The sequence below is a fragment of the Ornithorhynchus anatinus genome, chromosome 6, assembly GCF_004115215.2.
Source record: "Ornithorhynchus anatinus isolate Pmale09 chromosome 6, mOrnAna1.pri.v4, whole genome shotgun sequence".
Taxonomy (NCBI): Eukaryota; Metazoa; Chordata; class Mammalia; order Monotremata; family Ornithorhynchidae; genus Ornithorhynchus; species Ornithorhynchus anatinus.
The window spans coordinates 34,310,737-34,330,186 of record NC_041733.1 but is presented as its reverse complement, the minus strand read 5'-3'; the positions used below and the strand labels follow the sequence as shown (position 1 = coordinate 34,330,186).

General features: G+C 43.2%; 1 long non-coding RNA gene across 1 annotated transcript; it reads left to right on the top strand.

The window, feature by feature from the left end:
* The first annotated feature begins 2,406 nt into the window (after positions 1 to 2,406).
* Positions 2,407 to 4,236, top strand: LOC114812946. Its single transcript, XR_003760560.2, has 3 exons — positions 2,407 to 2,573; positions 3,381 to 3,441; positions 3,688 to 4,236. It is a non-coding gene; the product is annotated as an uncharacterized LOC114812946 (long non-coding RNA).
* The last annotated feature ends 15,214 nt before the right edge of the window (positions 4,237 to 19,450 follow it).

Below are 19,450 nucleotides of genomic sequence, written 5' to 3'. Positions count from 1 at the left end.
GAAAATTCTGTAAAAGGGAATCAGACAGGGAGATAAAGAGGTGGACTTGTCTCGCTTAATGTGATGTTTACTTCATATCGTCGTTGCCCCACTTCTAGATGAACATTTTCTCTCTCTGAATGTAAGAACCGAGGTTGTGATGCTTCCATTTAAAATTGACACGGTCTCTACATAACCCTTTAAAGTGGAAAAAAAAAAGAAAAAGGAAGCCTTTGTGGCGTGTTTTCTTTAGAAAGCCAACAACCGACCTCATTTTATTCTCCCGACGGCCAGCTTTTTTATGAATTATATTATTAGAGAAATCGGACACTAATTGTAGCAATCTAACTTGCTAATTAGTCGCAAATAAACTATTCATTAGTGGCAAATTAAAATAAAACATATTATCCAGAGCCGCGCAGATATCGTTACACATTCACATATTGTTACAGAGTAGAGTCTATATCCAACACACAGAAAATTGAGTTCCTAAAAGGTTTCTCTGCAGGATAAATAATTAAAATATATTCTCCTTTAATTGACATTATAGAGGACATAAATGAGCTTTTCCTTTTAGAAAGAAATAGCGGTTTCTAAATAAAGCTCGCAGGCTGGAGAATGGAGGCTTCAGACAAATGAATAGTCATTACTACCTTTTCAATGATGTGGGCCTTTTGATCAGAAAAGAAATTAGCTCTAAAGAACAGACAATAGAAGCCTGCCCTGCAATAGGAAGAAAATTAGATGGCCGAGGCTCTTAACAACACCTATTTCTATAAACCATGGAGCTTCTTGCTTTTCAATTACAGCTGTTCATTTCATATAAGGAAAGAGGAAAAACAGGGTGCTAATGTAAACTTTGTTGCACCATAAAACCGTGGTGATGGCACACCGCCAGGCTTCTTATTTTCAATTGTTTTCATTATGATCATCAATTAGCTAATAAGATTATATATTTTAAATAATCCCAGTTGATCCACAGGGATTTTGTCAGGGACAAACAACAACAACAAAAAGACCCTAAAGTAGACTGCAGTGAAAGTCCTACAGTGCGCCGTGTTTTAAATGCATAAAATTGGGTATTTCTCTTTTACATGTTTTAGAAGTGTCTATTCTTCTGAATATTTCTTAGCCCATAATACGAGAAAGCCAGACTACATTGAAACGGGTGGAGGAATTTGCATCACCAGCTCAATATGTATGGTATCTGTTAACATTAGACATCCACCCAGATATTTTAAAATCAATATTCTTTCCCTTTCACTTACAGCAATCAAACACTTTTCCAGACATTCATAAGCAATTGTAAAACAACATTTTTCTATAAGCCTGGAGGTCTCAGTTATCGGATGTCATAGACAGCCCGGTATTGATTTGATATCTGTAGTTTGAATTCCACTCCATTTAACACTCTATTGAGTCCCCACTACTCGAAATTCTTTGCTTGTAGAAAACTGATTTAGGGTGCAGTGAAAAATAATAACGTTCCCATAATGGAAAAGAAAATAATATGGGAGATTTATTTTAATGAGCATCATGGAACTTGTGGGAAACTGATTTTTTTATCTCAGAAAACATCCCAACGAACTCTAGGAAAATCCCTCCCTCTATTTTTTTCTTTGTGGGATTCCTGCTTCGAAACTTACCTGCTTGAAATGATTCCTAAAAATACTCACCAATAATTCAACACAACAAATAAGTTTGAGCTCTTAGTGACCATTTGAGGTGGTGTTGAGAGAGGATTTTAAAGAAAATAGCTTTCCTTTGCTTGGTCAGAAAAACCTTATCTTCACCTGATTGACTCATTCACTCCAAAATAAAGGCCCAATTTCTTCATCTTCCTCATATAATTTAAGATGAAATGCTAACAATAGATGTTGCTGCTGGAAATACACTCCCTCTCCCTTTCCCCCTTGATCTGCGCTAATCAGAATGTAGAATTAATCTAACTTAGAAGAGAGGGAGAGAACAGAGCCATTCAAACGGTCATCGAAAGCCATTCCTAATTAGTTGAATATTAAGAAAATCATATTTCTCACTCTTTCGTTTTCCATTCACACACCCGATTGAAAATGTTTCTGGGACTGGAATTCTGGTTTTCTTTTCACTTAGAAATCCGTGTGCCTATTTAGTGCTCTTAAAAAATTCACATTGCTGCTGCTATTATCTAAACAATTTGAGAATGTAGTTTCCAAAGTCACTCAGTAGAACTGACCAAAGGAATAGACATCTATTCCTAAATTTCTTGGGTTCCTTAGGAAGACCATTCTTTGAAGAATGAAAAGGTATATCAAAATTCTACATTCAGATCTACATGATTGGTCCAAAGATGAATATTCCACTATTCCTACATCGTTTACCAGTGGGAATTCTAAACTTACGGAGACAAGAAAACGTGACATTCCAGATCTGTCCCCTTGTTCTGGACGAGACTCCTACTCATTTAGTTTCCTAAGGTTGCTATTTATTTAGCCACAACTCTAAAGAAGGTCTCTATATGTTCTTAACAAAAAGAGTTCAGAGAATGCCTTGTGGACACTGAGATCATGAAGACATGCATATAGGATTCTTCCTTCGTTATTACTCTCCAAAAGGTAATTCTTGCTTTTTACAATGGAAGGAAAGGGGTTTTTGTGGTTATGGCAGTGTACATTACAGGACCTGCCTTTCAGCTTCGACAGTGTGGAAACAAATCTGAGTTTGGGTCACAGGTGAAAATGAATTTACCGTTAGCCGCTTAGTCAGCAATTTTAATGGGCAGAGAATGCCATATCTGTCTTGAAAACTTTATGCATGTGTATTGGTATTTGTAAGAGAGGGAGTGAGATGGGTGAGGGAGGGAGAGAGCGAAAGAGGGGAAGGGAACGACTGTGGCCACTCATTCATTCAGTCGTACTTATTGAGCGCTTACTGTGTGCAGAGCACTGTTCTAAGCACTTGGAAAGTACAATTTGGTAACAAACTGAGGCAACCCCCACCCAACACTGGGCTCACAGTCTAGAAGTGAATCACCGGGAAAGATGTACACTGTGGATATGGATAATAATGTTGGTTTTTGTCAAGCGCTTACTATGTGCCCAGCACTGTTCTAAGTGCTGGGGTAGATACGAGAGGAGCGGTGTGGCTCAGTGGAAAGAGCACGGGCTTGGGAGTCAGCGGACGTGGGTTCTAATTATGCCTCCGCCACTTGTCTGCGGTGTGACTTGGGCAAGTCACTTCACTTCTCCATACCTCAGTTATCTCATCTGTAAAATGGGGATTAAAAGTGTGAGCCCCTCGTGGGACAAGCTGATTACCCTGTTCCTGCCCCAGAACTTAGCACATAATACGCACTTAACAAATACCGTAATTATTATTACTAGGAAAATGTGTTGGAACTCATCTCAGTCTATGTTTTTTAGGACCCAAATCTGATCTTCACAGAAGAGCACCTGGCCTAATGGAAAGAGCACGGTCCTGGAGGTTAGGGGAAACTGGATTTGAATCCTGGCTCTATCACTTTCCTACTGTGTGACCTTGGGCAAATCGCCTATCTTCTCTGGGCCTCAGTTTCTTTATCTGTAAAATGGGGATTATCAGTCTTATCTCCCCTTGAGACTGAGTCACAAGTGGAAGGGGGATGGTTTCTGACCTGATTATCTAATATCTACTCCAGTGCTTGGCACATACTAAGTACTTAACCAGTACAATTGTTCTTCTTATTCCTAGATTTGAGCTGGTAGCCCAGGAAATTTCTGGCCAGTAATAACCTCACCTGGAGTGGATTTCCCAGATCCTGCTCTGGCACCCTGAGGACTCTGCTAAGACTGAAGAAGCAAAATGGGTATCAAATATGTGTGTCTCCATTTCACCCTCTTTAATATTGGATTGTTGAGCACTCCGGTTCACTCCATGGTTCAGATCTTCCACTTTAAATCTATTTTGTGGGAGGAGATGTTGAATTCTGAGTTGATCCAGTCATCCTCTTTGAGTTCCATTTGCTGATATTTGATCTTTAAAATGTGTGGAATATATCTTCATAACTGGGATAACTTAGAGTTCATGAAACAATTTAATATGAAGTATTACTATAACAGAAATTTAAAATGTTCTTTTCTAACTGGTTAAATAATAGTAGTAGGGTTGAACCTAGGTTCAGTACTATAGTTTGGAGGGAGATTTTCAGGACACTTCGTCAGTAAGGATCCTGTAGTTCTATTCTTTCTCTAAACATTTTAGAGAATGTTTTGGGTAAGGAATCAATCAATCGCATTTACTGAGAGCTTACTGAGTGCAGAGCATTGTCCTAAGCACTTGGGAGAGTACAACGCAGCAATATAACAGACACATTCTCTGCCCTCGGTGAGCGTATAGTCTAGAGGGAGAGACGGACATTAATATAAATAAATTACAGATTTGTACATAAGTGCTGTGGGGCTGGGCCGGGGGTGGAGTAGATGAATAAAGGGAGCAAAACAGGGCAACGCAGAAAGGAGTGGGAGAAGAGGAGAGAAGGGCCTAGTTAGGGAAAACCTCTTAAAGGAGATGTGCCTTCAATAAGGCTTTGAGGGTGGGGAGGGTAACTGTTTATCGGATATGAAGAGGGCGTCCCAGGCCAGAGGCAGGATGTGGGCAAGAGGTGGGCAACGAGACAGATGAGATCGAGGTACAGTAAGTTGCCGTTAGAGGAGCGAACTGTGCAGGCTGGGTTGTAGGAGGAGAGAAGAGAGGTGAGGTAATTAATTCATTAATGTTAATGTAGCTATTTGTTAAGCGCTTACTATGTGCCGACCACTGTTCTAAGCGCTGGGGTCGACAGAGGGTAATCAGGTTGTCCCACGTGAGGCTCAGTGGAAAGAGCCCGGGCTTGGGAGTCAGAGATCGTGGGTTCGAATCCCGACTCTGCCACTTGTCAGCTGTGTGACTGTGGGCAAGTCACTTAACTTCTCTGTGCCTCAGTTACCTCATCTGTAAGATGGGCATTAAGATGGTGAGCCTCACGCGGGACAACCTGATTACCCTGTATCTACCCCAGGGCTTAGAACAGTGCTCTGCACCTGGTAAGCACTTAACAAATACCAACAGTTATTTGATTTTATTTTTTAATCCCCATTTTACGGATGAGGGAACTGAGGCACAGAGAAGTTAAGTGACTCAGCAGGGGGCGTGGTGATTGAGTGCTGTAAAGCCACTGGCAAGGAGTTTCTGTCTGATGCAAAGGAAAGAAGCTTATTCATTATCACTAATGTAACATATATATGTGTGTACACATATCTGTATGTAATGTAGGCAGAATTTATTAATCTAACAAAATAAAGTAGTGGTATATATTAACATCTTAAAAGTCTCTGTGAGTAAAGTTAAAAGATGCACTCGATTATGAAAGTGAAATTTTGAATTGTATAAAGCCCCCCTCAAAAGACAACAGGTTTCCTACACGCATTAAGTAGAGATATTTATTAGTGTTGCTCTAAGTTTAAAAGACTCCAGTGCCCGACAACTTGCTCTTTCAAGTCCAAATTGTGGCATGAAGTTCTCTTAACTTTCATTAATCAAACTCACTATTTGCAGTCCAATAAATGTAACCTCTGGCCTATGTTGATGTCAAATGCATACTTCATATGGTAATGTGAAGAGAGACAATAGCGATCGTGACATTGGTGTCTTAGTGCCTAGCCTGCCGAAGTGTCGGTGTTCTGTCAAGTTGCTTCTTTTGTAATTGCTTTACAAAACAAAAACAAAAAATAAACAAAAAACGAAAACCAAAGGGGAAAAAAACAACAACACTTCGCTGCTTTCCATCCCGGCAGAGATGCATCCCAAATTGGTGACATTCAGCTCTCCCTCCCCACTGCATCCTCCTCTTTGTAAACATTCCCTGCCTAGTTCTCAGGTAAATAGAAGGAGCAACTGAGGCAGGAGGGAGGGAAAGAGGGAGGGAGAGTCCTGATAGGAGCCACCTGTGTTGTTCACTGCCTTCACCCTACGCTTCACCTGCACTTCATTGAGATTCTTACCCGGGCATAGATATCTCCCAGTCCCAAGAGAGCAGGGGTAAGTAAGTGATGGAAGGTATTGTGAATTGATCACACACCCTAATGTGACTTCTTGCCATGCCTTAGGTTTTTTAGTTCCAAACTGTGTGTAACTGGAGATTTCAAGGGGCATTATTGGATTGCTTAGAGTGCTGAGAACGTGGTATTCATTCGTATTTATTGAGCGTTTACTGTGTGCAGAGCACTGTACTAAGCGCTTGGAAAGTACAGTTTGGCAACAGGGACAGTCCCTACCCAACAACGGGTTCACAGTCTAGAAGGGGGAGACAGACAACAAAACAAGTAGACAGGCATCATTACCATCAAAATGGATAAATAGAACCACAGATAAATGCACATCATTAATAAAATAAACAGAGCGATAAATATGTACAAATATTACAAGTGCTGTGGGGAGGGGAAGGGGGTAAAGCAGAGGGAGGGAGTAGGGCAATGGGGAGGGGAGGAGAAACAGAGGGAAAGGGAAGGCTCAGTCTGGGAAGGCCTCCTGGAGGAGGTGAGCTCTCAGTAGGGCTTTGACGAGGGAAAGAAAGGGGTAGAGCTATTTGATATATTTTTTAATGCTGCCATCTCGAGTGGTGATTAAAAATGCTGAAAAGTGAAACACAAAGACAGGCCATGGTGTCCCCTAAAATTGTTAATGTCCCTTCTACTTTGTCTAAGGCCATCAGAGCAGCCTGATTCTTTGGTGTCGACTTGATGCAGCAGTGCAACTACTATCTGAGACTCCGCTGAATACCGTGATCACAGAGAGAAATGTTTTTAATATTCCCTCAAGGTCTCCTGATCTTTTCACGGCCAGCTTCTTTTCTCATTTTTTCTTTTGATGTAGTGTGTCAAATAGCACATTCAAATTTCTTATATGATAAATATGTTTTTTCAATTAGAAACTGTCAAGACTGAAGAGCATGCTTCAAGGTTTAGGCTGACAGGTATCAGTAGAAGGAACTCCTTAATAGGCTTCTTTTAAATGGAGAAACAGATCATTTATTTGGACATATAGGTTTCCATATGACTTCTTTAGATGTAAAAATCATTTATTATAACACTCATATTGGTCACCTGGGTTTGAGAAGTCAGAAAATATGTTCAGTGTAGTTCAAGGAATTCACCAAATGTATGCGATTGCAATTGTTTACAGGTCTAAAAAATATATGACTAAAAAGCTAATTGTCAGACAGATGAAGTGTAGTACAGGCTTATTCAGGTACCAGGGGGAGAGATTCCTTTTTTTTTTTCCCAAGCCTCTGTTCCTAGTGGGAGGAGGTGGGAAGGTATGAAGGCACTGGTTCAATCAGATTCAGATTTTAGTCTCAGGCTTTTACTGTAAAAGAAACGGGAGAGAGAAGTGATAGCTGTTTCCCTGGTTCACTGCAGCCCACAACACCTATTTATAAATTCAGAAGAGAATTAAGCAAAATTACGGAGGGCACGTGACACATCTTTTACTCTGAACTTTCCCCTGGCTTTAGTCCTACTGGGTTTTAACGGTTTGGATTCGGCATAGCGGGAGAGAGTAGAAAAGAGCCAGAGCCAGGCCTGAACGGAATAATAAAAAAAAAAATCAAAATGATCCAATGAAATTAAAACCAGTACAGTCTCTGGTTCTGAGGTTTCTAGGACAGAGGAAACGGAATGGGCTGCTTAAGGTGCTGGTCACTGGGAAATTCCATACCACAGGGAAGATGCCCTTGCTGAGCTGTTATTTCATCTCACTTGGAGAGTGGCCAGTGGCAGCCGGAGCTGCGGTATTAGTAGCCAAAGCCCTGACAGGGCCCAACCGCAGCAGGATTCAGCTCTGACAGATTCCACCACGATGGGGGTCACAGCTGCTTCCAATCTCCCGCCCAGTCAAGCCATCAGTGATATTTGTTGAGTGCTTACTGTGTGGAGTAAGCACTGTACTAAGTGCCTGGGAAAGTACAATCCCGGCTCCACCGCTTGTCTGTTGTGTGACCTGGGGTAAGTCACTTAACTTCTCTGTGCCTCAGTTACCTCATCTGGAAAAATGAAGACTGAGTGTCCCACATGGGACCATGGACTGTGTCCAATATGCTTAGCTTATATATACCCTAGTGTTTATTACAGTACCTGGCACATAGTAAGTGCTTAACAAATATCATAAACAAAATACCAGAGTTAGTAGACATGTTGCCTGCCCACAGCAAGGTTACAGTCTAGAGAAGCAGTGTAGCTTAGTGGCAAGAGCACGGGCTTGAGAGTCAGAGGACATGAGTTCTAATCCCCCGTCTGCCGCTTGTCAGCTGTGTGACCTTGGGCAAACCACTTAACTTCACTGTGCCTCAATTACCTTATCTATAAAATGGGGATAAAGACTGTGAGCCCCATGTGGGACGACCTGATTACCTCGTATCTACTCCGGTGCTTAGAACGGTACTCGGCACATAGTAAGGACTTAATAAATACCATTATTATTATTAGAGGGGGAGGCGGGCATTAAAGAGGCAATGTGGCTTAGTGGAAAGAGCATGGGCTTGGGAGACAGAAGACATGGATTCTAATCCTGCCTCTGCCACTTGTCTGCTGTGTGACCTTGGGCAAGTCACTTCACTTCTCTGTGCCTCAGTTATCTCACCTGTAAAAGGGGGATTAAAAGGGTGAGCCCCATGTCGTGGCTCAGTGGAAAGAGCCTGGGCTTTGGAATCGGAGGTCATGGGTTCAAATCCCGCTTCTGCCACTTGTCAGCTGTGTGACTGTGGGCAAGTCACTTCACTTCTCTGTGCCTCAGTTCCCTCATCTGTAAAATGGGGATTAAGATTGTGAGCTTCACGTGGGTCAATCTGATAGCCTTGTAACTACCCCAGGCTTAGAACAGTGCTCTGTACGTAGTAAACGCTTAACAAATACCAACATTATTATTATTATGTGGGACAACCTGATTACCCTGTATCTGCCCCAGCATTTAGAATAGTGCTTGGCACACGGTAAGTGTTTAACAAACAGCATCATTATTATTATTAGAGGGGGAGGCAGACATTAATATAAATAAATAAATTAGGGTTATGTACATAAGTGCTGCGGTGCTGAAGGTAGGGTGAGTATAAGGTGAGAAGCAGCACGGCTTAGAGGAAAGAGCATGGGTTTGGGTGTCAGAGGTCATGGGTTTTAATGCCAGCTCTGCCACTTGTCAGCTGTGTGACTTTGAGCAAGTCACTTAACTTCTCTGTGCCTCAGTTACTTCATCTGTAGAATGGGGATTAAGACCGTGAGCCCCATGTGGGACAACCTGATAGCCTTGTAACTACCCCAGCGCTTAGAACAGTGCTTGGCACATAGTAGATGCTTAACAAACACCATCATTATTATTATTACCAAGTGCCTGAAGGGTACAGATACAAGGGCTTCGATGACACAGAAAGGAGAGAGAGTTAGGGAAAGAAAACTTAACTGGGGAAAACCTTTCATTCATTCATTCATTCAATAGTATTTATTGAGCGCTTACTATGTGCAGAGCACTGTACTAAGCGCTTGAAATGAGCAAGTGGGCAACAGATAGAGACAGTCCCTGCCCTTTGACGGGCTTACGGTCTAATCGGGGGAGACGGACAGACGAGAACGATGGCGATAAATAGAGTCGAGGGGAAGAACATCTCGTAAAGACAATGGCGACTAAATAGAATCGAGACGATGTACATTTCATTAACAAAATAAATAGGGTGATGAAAATATATACAGTTGAGCAGACGAGTACGGTGCTGAGCGGATGGGAAGGGAGGGGGGAAGAGCAGAGGGAAATGGGGGGAAAAGAGGGTTAAGCTGCGGAGAGGTGAAGGGGGGGCGGTAGAGGGAGTAGAGGGAGAAGGGGAGCTCAGTCTGGGAAGGCCTCTTGGAGGAGGTGAGTTTTAAGTAGGGTTCTGAAGAGGGGAAGAGAATCAGTTTGGCGGAGGTGAGGAGGGAGGGCGTTCCGGGACCGCGGGAGGACGTGGCCCGGGGGTCGACGGCGGGACCGGCGAGACCGAGGGACGGTGAGGAGGTGGGCGGCGGAGGAGCGGAGCGTGCGGGGTGGGCGGTAGAAAGAGAGAAGGGAGGAGAGGTAGGAAGGGGCAAGGTGACGTAGAGCCTTGAAGCCTAGAGTGAGGAGTTTTTGTTTGGAGCGGAGGTCAATAGGCAACCACTGGAGGTGTTTAAGAAGGGGAGCAACATGCCCAGATCGTTTCTGCAGGAAGATGAGCCGGGCAGCGGAGTGAAGAAGAGACCGGAGCGCGGCGAGAGAGGAAGAAGGGAGATCGGAGAGAAGGCTGATACAGTAGTCTAGCCGGGATATAAGGAGAGCCCGTAGCAGTACGGTAGCCGTTTGGGTGGAGAGGAAAGACCTCTTGGAGGACATGTGCACTTAATAAGGCTTTGAAGGTGAGGAGAGTGGTTGTCCAGTGAACATGGAAGGAGAGGAAGTTACAGACCAGAGGGAGGACATGGGGAAAGGTAAATGGTGAGATAGGCCAGAATGGGGTACAGTGAGCAAGCTGATACTAAAGAAGGGAAGTTTGCAGCCTGAGCCGTAGTAGGAGATAAGTGAGGTAAAATAGGACGGGGCAAGCCGTTTGACTCCTTTAAAGCCGATGATAGAGGGAGTTTCTGTTTGTTGCCGAGGTTGATGGACAACCACTGGAGGTTCTTGAGGAGTGGGGAAACATGGACTCTGCCACTTAATCCTGGCTCTGTCACTTGTCTGCTATCTGGCCTTGAGCAAGTCACTTCACTTCTCTGGGCCTCAGTTACTTCATCTGCAAACTGTTTTCTTCTGAAAAGTCAACAAGCTTTACAGGGAAATTCTGTTTTACAGATTGAACTCTCAACCTCCCTTCTTATTTCTTAAAGATTCAAAGTGAACTTCTAATCTTCCCTCCCAATTCTTTCTCTTCTTAGCTTTTCCCTGACAACTCCACCATCCTCCCTATCTCTCAAAGTCCCCAATCTTGGCATCATTCTTGACTCTCAAGGCCACACAGCAGACGAGTAGCTGAGTCGGGATCTGTTGTGCTCTCCCAGGCATTTAGTACAGGGTTCTGAACACAGCAAAGGCTCAATAAATACTATCAATCAATCAATCAATGGTATTTATTGAGTGCTTACAGTGTGTGGAGCACTGTACTAAGCCAATGGGAGAGTACAACGTAACAGAATATTCTCCCCATATCCATGGACAAGCTTACAGTCTAGAGGGGGAGAATACTACCTATTAATTGATTCAATTTGGTTTGGTTTAGGTCTCATTTAAGTAAGGTATTGTATTAAAATCTTGGTTCTCTCCTATTTCAAGATCCTTGAAGACAAAAATCCAGGCAGCGATATGTAGTTCACTGACATTTAGCCAATGAGACATTTAGTCAGTGAGTTTATCAAAACATATTTAGCCTCTAAATGCTGATCAAAAAATGGTTTCTACAAACTTTAAAGAATGCTGCTAAAGATCACATTAATCCAAGTGTGTCACTGCTAACATTAAATAATGTATTACTGGAGGAAAATCTATGTACCTGCAAGCGATGAAGGATTTGACTATCCTTCAAACAAATGTTTGTTGTTACTTGAAGTTAGTTCTAAAACAAGAACTTTTTATTTGCTATGTGAATTGCAGTTTCTTAGGAAGAAAAAATTGAAAATACATTTGCATTCATCTAGGTGTAAACTGTTCCAAGTTAAGAATGTATTTCAAAACAGATAAGGTTTCTGTTTGAAAATATATGGTTTCTATTAATGTAAAAATAATACTGTTATTTGTTAAGCACTTACTATGGGCCAAGCACGGTTCTAAACACTGGGGTAGATACCGGGTAATCAGGTTGTCCCATGTAGGGCTCATAGTCTTCATGCCCATTTTACAGATGAGGTAAATGGGGCACAGAGAAGTTAAGTGATTTGCCCAAGGTCACACAGCTGACGAGCGGCGGACCTAGGATTAGAACCCACGACCTCTGACTCCCATGAAGGGAGAAGTTGGAGTTAATTTTGCCCAGGGTGCTCAGCTGCTCCGCAGTCTACGGAGTCGCACTGCAAGTTTGCAACTGCAAACAGTGTTCCTTGATGAAACAGCAGGAGAGTCTCGATTGTTACGGCTCCTCTTGCCATTTAGGCTGACTTTAAGACAGAGGATAGGAAGGCCCTACTCTTGATATTTGGACAAGAGTCTAAAGCTTGTTCATGAGACTTCTCCTTTTTCCAGCTCTACTAGTAATAGAGGTTTTCTTCAGATCGAAGCTGATCCTGTGGGCAGCGAGACTGGTTTTGAGAGACCGTCTGTTGCACCCTTATACATTTTGTCCTTGAAAAGAGGGTTCTCCTGCCTTCATGCTCTCTACGTGGAATGTTGAAATGGCCGGTGGACTCAGCTACAATCAACCCAGGTTGGTTTTCTCACTATCTACCCAGGAGGGACAGAGGGTGATGATGAGCTATTAATTGCTCATCCTCTTAATGGGTCCACTCTTGTTGAAATTCATTTCAGTTTTGAATATGAGAAGTTAAGTCGTGGGGAGAGATAATGGGTGCTTCTCTATTAGGGAAGGAAAATTATTAGAGCATTTATGCAAATGTGATAGATCTTTTCTTTCCAACTTCACCTGCTAAGTAAGTGGTAAGTGTCTTGGGGGTGTAGAAAGTGCCACTGGAAAAAAACTATGTAGGTGAAGAGTTAAAAGACTAGGTCTCAGCAGTTTTATGGTGAAGGAGGAAGGTGGACGAAGGAGTCTTCGAAGACACAAGGAAAAATCAGGCATTACTTAATAGTAATTATTATTAGTAACAATTATAATGCTATTTGGTAAGTGCTTACTTGGTGCCAGGCTCGATACTAAGCACTGGGGTGGATATAAACGAACTGGGTTGGACCCAGTCCCTACCCCACAGGGGGCTCACAATCTTAATCCATATTTTATATGAGAAAGTAAGTGACTTGCCCAAGGTCACACAGCAGGCGAGTGGCAGGGCTGAGATTAGAACCAAGGTCCTTCTGACTCTCAAGCCCGTGTTCTATCCACTAGGCCACACTGCTTCTAAACAGGATTCTATATCAACATTTACATTTGGTCAAACTGGGAGTATCTGAATGACAGAAAATGGATGTTTCTATTTATTTCATTCATTCAATTAATTGTATTTACTGAGTGGTTTCTGTGGGCAGAGCACTGTACTAAGCACTTGGGAAAGTACAATACAGGAATAAACAGTGACATTCCCTGCCCCCAACAAGTTCAAAGTCTAGAGTGGGCGAGACAGACATCAATATAGATAAAATTACAGGTATATACATAAGTGCTTTGGGGCAGGGAGTGGGGAAGAGCAAAGGGATAAATACAATTACAGATATGTACAAAAGTGCTTTGGGGCTGGGAGGGGGGAAGAGCGAAGGGAGCAAGTCAGGGCAATGCAGAAGGGAGTGGGAGATAAGGAAAAGTGGTGCTTAGTCTGGGAAGGCCTCTTGGAGGAGACATGCCTTCAATAAGGCTTTGAAGCAGGAGAGAGTAGTTGTCTGTGGGATTAGAAGATTAGATTATTTAATAATGGTTGCATTTGTTAAATTCTTACTATGTGCCAAGCACTGTTCTAAATGCTGGGGGGGGGGGGATACAAGGTAATCAGGTTGTCCCACATGGGACACACAGTCTTAATCCCTTTTACAGATGAGGTAACTGAGGCCCAGAGAAGTGAACTGATGCCCAAAATCACACAGCTGACAAATGGCAGAGCCAGGATTAGAACCCATGACCTCTTGACTCCCAAGCCTATGCTCTTTCCACTGAACCACGCTGTTTATTTATTTCCAAACTTGATTGCTTGATGTATCTAGTGGTCAGAAAACCATATTTATTGTGTTGCTCATTTAATGGCACGAAAATGGATATTTGGCCAATGACACATTCTGATCTCCAATGCCAACGGTGCAGCAGTTTGATAAAAGATGAAATGAATAGAAGTGAAATTTAATGCTGTTCATTATTTGATGGGCTTCAGTTTCATTTTTCGATCTAACACCACCGACTTGGATTTGGCAACTTGTAGTTTTTCATTTGCATTTCCTTTAGACTGTAAATTCATCGTGGGCAGGAAACGTGTTTACCAACTCTGCTACTCTGAGAAGTAGCATGGCCCAGTGGAAAGAGGCCAGGTTTGGGAGTCAGAGGTCATGGGTTCTAATCCCTGCTCCGCCGTTTGCTAGCTATGTGACTTTGGGCAAGTCACGTCACTTCTCGGTGCCTCAGTTACCTCATCTGTAAAATGGGGATTAAAACCGTGAGCCCCACGCGGGACAACCTGATCACCTTGTATCCTCCCAGTGCTTAGAAGAGTGCTTTGCACCTAGTAAGCACTTAAATACCACCATTATTACTAATTGTGGTCTTTAAGTGCTTACTCTGCGCCAGGCACCGTACTATGCTCCCAAGAGCTTAGCACGGTGCTCTGCATAGAATAAACACTTAATTTCGATTGGTTGTTTTGTTGTTGTTGCAGTGAAACACGGTTCACCGGGCAAACAGGTCAGACACTGGTTATACCTTCTCCTAGCTGGTCTGTGAGATGCACAATTGATAGCTGTTGTCTGCGGGGAGGCGGGGGGGGGGGGAGGATTTTATGGCAATCCTTGGTCTCTTTTCATACCCATCAGCGGCCTCTTAAATCTACCCTGAAGCTGTGGGAGTGCAGTAACAGGGCTGGGATATCAGGAATGGGAAAGAGAAAGAGACTGAAAGACTGTCAGTTAGAACAATGTAGCCATAGCAGAGGTGCTAGGGGTGGGGAATGAAGTTGAGGCAGAAGGGGGTCCAGAAGTGTGTACTAGCAGAGAGACAGGCACACAGAGCAGCGTGTCTCTGAAGATCAAAAGTAGTAAGAGAGAGCTGACACTGGGTTCTGGGTTTACCCCCCACAAAATGATGGCCAAGATGTAAATTCTTTGGGAGGTGATGATAATGTTGGTATTTGTTAAGCGCTTACTATGTGCCGAGCACTGTTCTAAGCGCTGGGGTAGATACAGGGTAATCAGGTCGTCCCACATGAGGCTCACAGTTAATCCCCATTTTACAGATGAGGTAACTGAGGCACAGAGAAGTGAAGCGACCTGCCCACAGTCACACAGCTGACAAGGGGCAGAGCCGGGAATCGAACCCATGACCTCTGACTCCGAAGCCCAGGCTCTTTCCACCGAGCCACGCTGCTTCCCGTTCCCTAGTTCCCACTAGGTACCACGGCCTAGTGGAAAGAGCCGGGGCCTGGGAGTCAGAGGACCTGGGTAGGAACCCCAGTTCCACCATTTGCCTGCTGTGTGACCTTGGCAAGTCACTTAACCGCTCTGTGCCTCAGTTTCCTCAAATGCAAAATGAGGATTCAATACCTGCTCTTCCGTCTATTTAGACTGCAAGCCCCATATGGGACAGGGACTGTCCCCGACCTGATAAATTTATACCTATCCCAGAGTTTAGCATAGGGCTTGGCACACTAGATCTTAACAAATACTGTACAGAAATTCTTCTGTACTTCTCTGTGCCTGTTACCTCATCTGTAAAATGGAGATTGAGGCTGTGAGCCCCACGTGGGACAACTTGATCACCTTGTCTCCCCCCCAGCGCTTAGAACAGTGCTTTGCACATAGTAACCTTTTAACAAATACCATCATTATTATCGTAATTATTATTAAATTCCATTAAGAACGCTACCACTTTCTGGTGCGGCCATAATAGTATGTTAAAGGGACTATTCAAACCTCTGATTATTTCTGACGCAGACTGGATGAATTACAGGACTAAATGAAGGCAAGTCAGACACCATAAAGTAGAGATATCTGGAAGTAGGGAAAATACCAGAGAGAATGGATGGCACATTTTTGGATCTCTTCTGTTTCTGATTTTTCCGTCAGCCTTAATACCGGCGAAGTCGATCAGTCCACTCTATTGAGCACTTACTGTGTGCAGAGGACTGTGCTAAGTGCTTGAGAGAGCACAGTGTAGCAGTATAACTGAGTTGGTAGACACATTCCCTGCCCCCAGTGAGCTTACAGTCTGGGGGGATGGTTACAGTCCCAGAGGGGGAGCAGTATCATCAGATTCCTTTATCTGTTCATTCCAGAATATAAATTATTTAAGAATTACTAAGACAGCTGAGTTTCTGACTAGCTGTCAGTTTCTAGAAAACATAGTTCATGAAGCATCTTCAGTGCAATGTCTTGTTCTCACTTCTATATGGCAATTTTGATTCTTGGTGTTCTTTGGTTTGACGACTAATATACTTTCACTCTTCTAACCCGTGCTTCGTGGTCTAGTAGATTTCTTTTCTCTCAAGTTGTGCTAAAAATCCTCACTTTGTGATTGTCAGAAAGTGGTTATTTTCCAGTATTAATTTATCACTTTAGTCTATGATCACTTTTCTTAAAACTTGCTCATTATAGCAGAAGTACTTACCAGCATGTCATATTTTAGCAATTTCAGGGGTAATGTATTTAAGTGCTTACTATGTGCCAAGTGCTGTACTAAGTGCTGGGGTAGATATATGATAATAATAATAATGAGGGTATTTGTTAAGCCCTTACTATGTGCCAAGCACAATTCAAAGCACTGGGGGAGATACAAGGTAATCAGGTTGTCCCATGTCTTAATCCCCGTTTTACAGATGAGGTAAGTGAGGCACAGAGAAGTTATGGGAAGCAGCGTGGCTCAGTGGAAAGAGCCCGGGTATGGGAGTCAGAGGTCATGGGTTCGAATTCCGGCTCTGCCACTTGTCAGCTTTGTGACTGTGGGCAAGTCACTTCGCTTCTCCGTGCCTCAGTTACCTCATCCGTAAAATGGGGATTAAGACTGTGAGCCCCATGTGGGACAACCTGATTACCCTGTATTTACCCCAGCGCTTAGAGCAGTGCTCTGCACATAGTAAGCGCTTAACAAATACCAACATGATTATTATTAAGTGACTTGCCCACAGTCACACAGCTGACAAGTGGGGGAACCGGGATTCGAACCCATGACCTCTGACTCCCAAGCCCGGATTCTTTCCACTGAGCTATGCTGCTTCTCTCTTCCCCCCCCCATGGATAATCAGTTCCCACAGGGGATTCACAATCTAAGTAAGAAGGTTCAGAATAGGTATTGAATTCTCATTCTGGCAGTGAGGGAACTGCCCCAGCTGAAGAGTGAGATTAGAACCCAGATCCTCCCAGGCCTTTACTCTTTACACTAGGCTACTCTGCTTCTGGCTAGTACTAGCCCTCTTCAGCTCCAGGTTTTTGTGGCAGTAGATTTCTTTGGTGAGCATCTGTGAGCAAGCAGGCTGAGGAACTGAAACTGAAAACAAACCCAAACGTCCTATTATTGGTTAATCACTTAGTGAACTCTATACTAAGCACTTAGGCGTGTACAGTACAATAGAATTGGTAAACAGGATCATTGTCCTCAAGGGGCTTTCTATATAGTAGGGGAGACAGACAGTAAGATAAATTAAGGGTAGGCGGTAGTCAGAGGGACCTGGGTTCATTCAATCATATTTATTGAGCACTTACTGTGTGAAGAGCACTGTACTAAGCACCTGGGAAAGTACAAAACAACAATAAACAGATTTATTCCCTGGTCACAACGCTTACATTATAGAGGATCCAGGTTTTAATCCCGGATCTGCCACTTGTCTACTGTGTGAACCACAGAGGGCACACAGTAGACAAGTGGCAGATCCGGGATTAAAACCTGGATCCTCTATAATGTCAAGTCTCTCAAGTCACTTAACTTCTCTGTGCCTCAATTACCTCATCTGTAAAATGGTGATTGAGACTGTGAGCCCCATGTGCAACAGGGACTGTATCCAAGCTGATTAGCTTGTGTCTCCCTCAGTGCTTGGCACAGTGCCTGGGACATAGTAAGCACTTAACAAATACCATGTAGAAATACCTCGAGTGCTGTGGGGATGGGGGTGGCATATCAAAGTGGTTAAGGGGTACAGACCTAAGTGTACAAGTGACCCAGAGAGGTCGAATAAGGTGGGTAAATGAGAAGTTAGTAAGCAAAGATTTTTTTGTGTTTTTAATGTCATCTGTTAAGCACTTACTATTTACCAGGCACTGTACTAAGCCCTAGGGTAGGTAGGAGATAATCAGATTGGACAAAATCCATGCCCCATGAGGGCTCAGTCTTAATCCCCATTTTACAGATGAGATAACTGAGGCACAGAGAAGTTAAGTGATTTGCCCAAGATCACAGAGCAGACAAGTCATGGAACCGGAATTAGGGCTTTCCAGTAGGCCACAATCCTTTGTATGCTATTGTTTTTAGGAGGAGATATGACTTTAGTAGGCTTTTAAAGACGAGGAGAGGGATGATGGGTCAGGAATGAAAGGGAAGAGAGTTCTGGTCTGGGGGAGGATGGGCGCAAAAGGTGAATGGTGAGATAGGTGAGATTGAATGATGGTGAATAGACTGAGACTGATGGTGAATAGTCTGACATTAGAGGAGTGAAGTGTGCAGGGGGGGTTAGAGTGGGAAAGGAGCCAGGTTAGGTAGGAGTGGGAGAGAGCTATTCACAAAGTTTTTTCAATTAGAAATTAACGAGGGAGGCAAATCCTCAAGGTTTGTATTGCACCACTGAAATGACAGAATTATAAAAGCAAGTTTTACAGTTGGAGAATTGTGAAAAATACTTGAAAAGCATTCATGTTTTCCAACAAGTGCCACTTCAGGGAGAGGAGTTTTGTGTCTGCTGTACAGGGCGTACAGCAGTGAAAAAGTCCAATCAAAAATTTGATAATTTGACATTTTTGGAAAAAAACAAAATAACCTAAGAACTCTTAAATGCAAGTTCTAGTTAAATGATTCAAAGTGGAGACAAGGGTAGATATAGAATTTAAAAATTGGTTTACTTTTTCACATAAGATAGTCATTCATCTGGTTTGACAATGGTCAATGTAGTTTTCAAGTGGCCTGTTCCTTGCCCAGTACTAATAGAGATCCTTTGGTGTTTGATACTGTTACTTTCAGCTCCCAGGCCCCTCTGCCTCAGTCCTGCCATTGAATTCTGTGGTTTGGGCAAAGGGTCCAAGTTCCCAAGGACCCAGGATGGGAATGCAGTGATGCTGGAGAAATAAGGAAGTAGAATCCCCCAGAAAAATGCTCAGGTTTTTGGTAGAACTGGGTGGACTTTCACAAAATGGCAATTGTATGACATCATCATATTCCACTCTGTTCTAATGGTCTGTTTGACAACGAATGTCTGCTAAAGAGAAGCAGCATGACCTAGAAGAAAGAGCCCGGGCTTTGGAGTCAGAGCTCTGCCACTTGTCTGCTGAATGACCTTGAGCAAGTCACTTAACTTCTCTGGGCCTCAGTTCCCACATCTGCAAAATGGAGACTAAGACTGTGAACCTCATTGGATGGAGAGGAATGGGCTGATTTTAGAGAAGTTTTCAAGGTAGAACTGACAGGATTTGGTGACAGGGAATATGTAGG